The sequence below is a fragment of the Bison bison genome, unplaced genomic scaffold (genome assembly GCF_000754665.1).
Source record: "Bison bison bison isolate TAMUID 2011002044 unplaced genomic scaffold, Bison_UMD1.0 scf7180017863317, whole genome shotgun sequence".
NCBI lineage: Eukaryota > Metazoa > Chordata > Mammalia > Artiodactyla > Bovidae > Bison > Bison bison.
The window spans coordinates 2,453-8,840 of NW_011493889.1; positions in this window are offsets into that span (position 1 = coordinate 2,453).

A 6,388-nucleotide genomic window follows, 5' to 3' on the forward strand; every position below is an offset into this window, starting at 1 on the left:
ATGGTGGAGGAGCCAGCAGGGCAGCCAATGAAGACCCAGGTGCCGTGGAATTTGCAACGGGCACAGCACAGGGCAGCCGCAGCCAGCCGGGTGGCGCTGGTGTCCAGGATGACCCTAGAGACCCAGCTTGCCCTGGTTACGCTGTGAGTCGTGGAGTTCATGGAGGCGCTGGTGTCCTGGCTGGTCCCAGAGCCCCCAGCGCTTCAGGAGAGTCAGGTGGCGCAGCCGGTGTTATTCCGCACATCCCGGGGCCATCACACGCTCCTGGGCCTGTTGAAGGCGCTGCACCTGGAGCTGCAGTTCTGAGTAACCGAATCCTCCAGTTGTATCCTATTCCAGGAACCATGGTGGGCCAAGCAGCCGAGCGGCCAATTGTGGACTAGGGGTGGTTTGGGGGGTTGCAAGTGGTTCAAGAGTGTAGGAGGAGGGTACTCTGAGGGGCTGGAGGATATGGGTCAGGGGTGGTCTGACTGCCAGTGGAAGATATTGAGGAAAAGCAACCTGAAAGGAACCACAGTGTCGGGCAGTGATATCCAGGGTGTCTGGCGGTGGCCTTGTGGTAGAAGGCATGTTTCCGTGAGCAGGGAGCCTGTCGTACAGGCAAAATGTGTAGTGCGGGTGGTAGTGAGGAAAAGCAACCTGAAGGGTCCCAGAGGGTTGTGCAGTGATATCCAGGGTGTACTCAAGAGTATAGGCTGAGAGGTCCGGACTTTCTAGGCAGCCTCCTTGTGGGAGAAGGCGGGCCTCAGCGAGCAAGGATCCTGACGTACAGGCAAAATGAGAAATGCAGATGGTGCCTTAACCTTATGTCCACCAGAAGCCTCAGTGTGCCTTTCTCATCACACGCGGAAGCGGACCTTGCCCGCCACTTCCTGACTACACGTATTCAATTGCGAGGGCGGATTCGGAAGGAGCTGTACGTTAATGGCCGCATGATGGTTCTGTGAGTTCTAAATGGGTCCAGAGCCGGGGAGAGGGTGGTGGGTGGTGGGTGGTGGCCAAGGCCAGTCTGGGCCCAGGAGGAACCATAACGGACGGTTAAGCCTAAAGGAAAAGTGTGGTGCTCTGGGCTTGTCGGTGTGCGGGAACAGAGGGAGGACGTGCTCCTCTTCCTCCTTCTCGGAGGAAAGTTGAATTTCATTTTCCCTCCCTTTCAGCCGATTGACTGCTGAAGACCCTGGCCTGCTCCAGAACTCCATCGCCTTCTGTCTGGAGCAGCTTTCCCTGGTGATGCGGTCCTTGCAGCACTTTGGGGCCCCTGTTTCTCAGCACAGAAGAGGGGTTTAAACCTAGCCTATGTGCCCTAGCTTCAGGCGTCGTTCCCCAGGGCATTGCTTTCTGCAGTACTTTGATCGGGCTTCATCTTATGTCTGTGCTGCTTTTTGGGGCTCAGTGTCTACATAGTTGTTTGGTGATTGTTAACTGCGGAAAATAAAACTGAGCTTTTGTGCTGTCTCTGACTTTATTTTTAGCTTCTGCACTTCCTCATACTGCACGTGTCTTTCAGTTGGAGGGGAGGTTCTGAGATCCAAGTGTTCGAGGACTACAACGTAATTGAAGACAATGTAAGAAGTGGGAGAATAAGAAAGTTGTATACTGTCATTCGGTAATAATTTTGGAGTATTTTATGATTTTATAGTTATATTAAATGTTAAGAGTTACCAGAGGCCTTCCCTGGTGGCTCAGATGGTAAAGAATCTGCCTGCAGTGCGGCAGACCGGGTTCAAACTCCGGGTTGTGAATATCCTCTGGAGAAGGTAATGGCAATCCACTCCAGTATTTTTGCCTGGAGAAATCCTGGACAGTGGAGCTTGCAGGCTACAATTCATGGGCTTGCAAGGAGTTGGACTCCACAGAGCAAGTGCACTTTTCACTTTTCATATAACACCTGAAGGATGTTGTTTTTTCAGTCTATAATTCATGGCCAACTATTTGTGCCCCCATGGACTGTAGCATACCAGACTCCTTTGTCCTCCACTATCTCCTGGAATTTACTCCAGTTCATGTCCATTGAGTGGGTTATGCTATCTACCCATCTCATCCTCTGTCTCCCCCTTCTCCTGTTGCCTTCAGTCTTCCCCAGCATCAGGGTCTCTTCCAGGTAGTTGGCCCTTCACATCAGGTAGCCAAAGTATAGGAGCTTCAGGATCAGCATGAGTCCGTCCAATGAATATTCAGGGTTGACTTCCTTTAGGATTGACTGGTCTGTTCTCCTTGCAGTCCAAGTCCTCTCAAGAGTATCCGTGAACCCTGAAACCTTGCTCTACTCACTAATTAATTGTAATAGCTCTTTTCTACGTCCCACTGGACTTCATCCATAGACAATCATTTTGTCTGTAAATAAATACACATTTCTTTCTTTCTTTCCAATTTATGCGTTTTCACTGATTTCTTTTAAAATGAAAGCTCCAACACTTTGGCCACCTGATTTGAAGAGGTGGCTCATTGGCAAAGCCCCTAATGCTGGGAACGTTTGAAGGCAGGAAGATAAGGGGACGATGGAGGATGAGATGGTTGGATGGCTATTAAAAAGAACACATTGGAATCAGTTCTAACGAGGTGGATGAAACTGGAGCCTTTTATACAGGGTGAAGTAAGTCACAAAGAAAAACGCCAATACGGTATAGTAATGCATATATGTCGAATTTAGAAAGATGGTAAGGATGACCCTATATGCAAGACAGCAAAAGAGACACCGAGATAAAGAACAGGCTGTTGGGCTGTTTGGGAGAAGGCGAGGGTGGGATGATTTGAGACAATCGCACTGAAACATGTATATTACCACACGAGAAATAGATCGTCAGTCCAGGTTCGATGCGTGAGACAGGGCGCTCAGGGCCGGTGCACCGGGATGACCCTGAGGAATTGGATAGGGAGGGAAGTGGGAGTGGGATTCAGAATGTGGGACACATGTACACACATGGCTGACTCATGTCAATGTATGGCAAAAACCAGAACAATATTGTAAAGTAATGAGCCTCCAATTAAAATAAATAAATAAATGTAAAAAGAGGAAAGCCAAAAAAAATTTGCAGAAATAGATGAAATCAACAAATTCCTTGAATGACCAAAATGCCCAAAACTAACTCAAGAAGAAAGTAAAAACCCTAGAATCCCTAGGTCTATCAAAGATTTGGAACAGAAAACTCCAGGCCCATGTGACTTAAGTAGTGAATCCTATGAAATACATAAAGGAGAAATATCACCAAACCCATACAAATTCTTTCATAGAGGAGATTAAACAGTTCTCAAATAATTATGAGGCCAGCCTTCCAAAATACCAAAACTGGATGAAGACATTGCAAGAAAAGAAAACTATAGAACATATTCTTCATTAAGCAAAAAAAAAATGAAATGTTAGCAAAATTAATCCAGCAATATATAAAGCATTAGGACCAAAAAAGATCTATCCCAAGAATGAAGGATTGGTTATGCATTAAAATATCTTCAACCAGCGTTATTCATCACATGAAGAAAACACAGGAGAAAAACCATATGATCATTTGGATAGATGCCGCAAAAGCATTTGACGATATTCGAGAACCACTATCTTAAAAACTCTTGGAAACCTAGGACTACAAACAGACTTTCTTAATCTGATCAAGGTCACCTACAAAACTCCTACAACTAAAGGTGATAATGGAGGAAAATCTAATCCCTACACTGTGGGTGGGGACGGCTGCTGGCCTTCGATTTGGAGGCCACCGAGAGGCCCATCCAGCCAGGCAGTGAGGATCAAGCGGACTGATTGAAGTAACCTGTCCCCTCCTCGGGCAGTGGCCCTGATCCACTCGCCTCCCGTGGCACCAGTGGTTCCCCGGCAGACGCACACCCCCTATCAGATAGTGGCGCCCGAGCCCCGTCATCGCCCCCAGCAGCACTGTGTCTGTTGACTTGACCCCTTCCAGACACAGAAATAGACCAGCACCCAGCAGGCCAGCAGACACAGGGTCACCTTCCAGTTGAGGGCACCTGGCAGCTACAGCCCTCCGGAGAGCTACAAGACCTTGTTCCTGGAGAGGGAAGGCCCGTGAGAGTTGTGCCAGCAGAGGCCATGCGACTAGGGGTTTCCTGGAGGCCACTGTCCTTCCGGCAGCCCTGTGTGAGGCTGTTCGCACCGGTGCTTCTGGCGGGTCTGGGTAAGCCCCTAGCCTGGACTCCATGCCGTCTGTGTGCCTGCAGCCCCAAGAGGCCCAGCCCCATGCCATCTCCAGTGAGTCCAACAGTAGTCCTCGCTTCCCTCCTCAGGCGGCCAAGCACAGTCCACTCCGCATCCCTAGTCTCAGGACTCCAGGACCGGTTCCCCATCCACCACCATGCAAAGGCACCTGCGCGTGAACAAAGCACACAGAGATGCCAATCTGCATGCCTCTGACACGTGCTCTCTGTCTTACACACACAGACACACACCCCCCCCATGTGCATGACCCTGTGCACAAACACACTTATACTCCCATGTGCATGCACCTGACCACATGCTCTCTCACACACAGGTACACACACATGTGCTAGCACCTGTGCATAGGCACTGCCTATCTTTCTCGGGCACACACACACACACAGACATGGACAGGCAGATGCCCATGTGTTGCACCTACCTAGAGACACACGAATGCACACGTCAGCTACGTGTGGGACACCAGAGGGACAGACCAGGCGTGACACAAAGGGGCCCCACTGCCTTCCGGAAGTTGATGACAAGGATCTGCGCTCAGCAGGATGGTCACCTGTGAGCGTGGCCAGGTTGGCAACGGCACAGACTTGGAGGTGCACAGGGACCAGGGCTCACTTGGGGTTTGCAGGCTTGGACCAGAAACAGTCACGTGCGCTGCAGAGTGTGGCAGTGTCTGCCTGACCATGCGCACTAAGGAGGTGCCCCCCACCCCCCTCCCCCACACACACCCCCAGAGGCATCACCACTAAGCCGTTTACCAGGTCTCCGGGCCAAGGCAGGGCTGACTTAGAGCACCCAGACCACAAGGGTGTGTGTCCGCACAGGCGGAAGGGGGCGACACGGCACACTAACGCATGAAATTTTAGCCGGGGGCGTCCATTGCCCGAGAGCCTGCAGTCATCGCGGGAACGAATGTTCGGTGGGAACCAATCGAGAGGCAGGACCAGGGTGAGTGTGCGCAGGCGCTCTGCCTATGCTGAGCTGTAGGTCGCAGTACACGCCTGGGTTCTATAGGGAGGCTTCAGTCTTTCCCGCTCCGCAGGTTGGGGGAGAGGGTTCAAGATGGAGTCCGACACTCATGGTGGAGGAGCCAGCAGGGCAGCCAATGAAGACCCAGGTGCCGTGGAATTTGCAACGGGCACAGCACAGGGCAGCTGCAGCCAGCCGGGTGGCGCTGGTGGCCAGGATGACCCTAGAGACCCAGCTTGCCCTGGTTACGCCGTGAGTCGTGGAGTTCATGGAGGCGCTGGTGTCCTGGCTGGTCCCAGAGGCCCCAGCGCTGCAGGAGAGTCAGGTGGCGCAGCCGGCGCCATTCCGCACATCCCGGGGCCATCACACGCTCCAGGGCCTGGTGAAGGCGCTGCACCTGGAGCTGCAGTTCTGAGTAACCGAATCCTCCAGTTGTATCCTATTCCAGGAACCATGGTGGGCCAAGCAGCCGAGGGGCCAATTGTGAACTAGAGGTGGTTTGGGGGGTTGCAAGTGGTTCAGGAGTGTAGGAGGAGGGTACTCTGAGGGGCTGGAGGATATGGATCAGGGGTGGTCTGACTGCCAGTGGAAGATATTGAGGAAAAGCAACCTGAAAGGAACCACAGTGTCGGGCAGTGATATCCAGGGTGTCTGGCGGTGGCCTTGTGGTAGAAGGCATGTTTCCGTGAGTAGGGAGCCTGTCGTACAGGCAAAACGTGTAGTGCGGGTGGTAGTGAGGAAAAGCAACCTGAAGGGTCCCAGAGGGTTGTGCAGTGATATCCAGGGTGTACTCAAGAGTATAGGCTGAGAGGTCCGGACTTTCTAGGCGGCCTCCTTGTGGGAGATGGCGGGCCTCAGCGAGCAAGGATCCTGACGTACAGGCAAAATGAGAAATGCGGATGGTGCCTTAACCTTATGTCCACCAGAAGCCTCAGTGTGCCTTTCTCATCACACGCGGAAGCGGACCTTGCCCGCCACTTCCTGACTACACGTATTCAATTGCGAGGGCGGATTCGGAAGGAGCTGTACGTTAATGGCCGCATGATGGTTCTGTGAGTTCTAAATGGGTCCAGAGCCGGGGAGAGGGTGGTGGGTGGTGGGTGGTGGCCAAGGCCAGTCTGGGCCCAGGAGGAGCCATAATGGACGGTTAAGCCTAAAGGAAAAGTGTGGTGCTCTGGGCTTGTCGGTGTGCGGGAACAGAGGGAGGACGTGCTCCTCTTCCTCCTTCTCGGAGGAAAGTTGAAT